We start from the raw sequence: 970 nt of genomic DNA on the forward strand, positions 1-970 counted from the left end.
ATGGGCGTGGATATAGAATTCCTTTGCTGAAGTGCATTGTTAAAGTCAATGCGAAGGATATTGATCCAAGCACAGAGGAAGCAGCTTAATTTATCCATCAAAATTTTAAAACATTTTAAACAATTTATTGATTTGTAAAAATTTATTTATTTTGTCACTTTATTTATTTCGTCAATTTATTTATTTCATCAGTTTATTTATTTCACCAGTTTATTTATTTTGTCGGTATATTTATTGTGTCAATTTATTTTGTCAATTTATTTGCGAAAGAAAGTAAAAGAGAATCCCGTAATTTATACGCTTCTTCGCTATGGTGACGCGGTTTCGTCGTTAAAGTGCGTCATTAAAATCAACGCGGCGTATTATCTCCACATGCAAATCCGAGCACGAAGTAGTTAAATTTGCTCGTGAAAATTTTCCGTTGGTTAATCCATTTCCCTTGAGAAATAAAAGGAACAGAGAGAAACAATTTCCGCATTAGGCCAATTTCCTCTACCGCGCGAACGAGAATTCGTCACCAAAACGCGTCGTTAGAATCATCGCGATATTGTGTGGGGTAGAGGTACGCCGATCTTACGCGATGCCGCGCAATAGCATCCGCACACCATGCCTTCTCGTCGATTGATTCCTCCACATCCACATTGCGGAACACACGGGAAAACTCGCTCTCGTTCGATCCGTACCACGTATTTTGCTACCTGCGGAATTCGCGTTCCCGTTGGTAAAAGGACGCGTCGCGTGTCGCACGTGTGCAACAATAGAACCGCTTAATTGCCGCAATACGCAATATTTTATGCATGAATATATACGTAACGGCGGCGTGTACGATACAGTGATGTTGCTGCGAATGCACGGTAACGAGCCTGAGCGGTGCCGACACGAAGCTGTACAAAGGCGTCACGTAAAGAGTACCTCGGTAGTACCTTCATTACACGCACTTTCAGAAAGAACAGCAAGGCGTCACGCCTAC

This window comes from Mycetomoellerius zeteki, unplaced genomic scaffold (assembly GCF_001594055.1).
Source record: "Mycetomoellerius zeteki isolate Tzet28-1 unplaced genomic scaffold, Tzet1.0 scaffold25, whole genome shotgun sequence".
In the NCBI taxonomy this organism is placed as follows: domain Eukaryota; kingdom Metazoa; phylum Arthropoda; class Insecta; order Hymenoptera; family Formicidae; genus Mycetomoellerius; species Mycetomoellerius zeteki.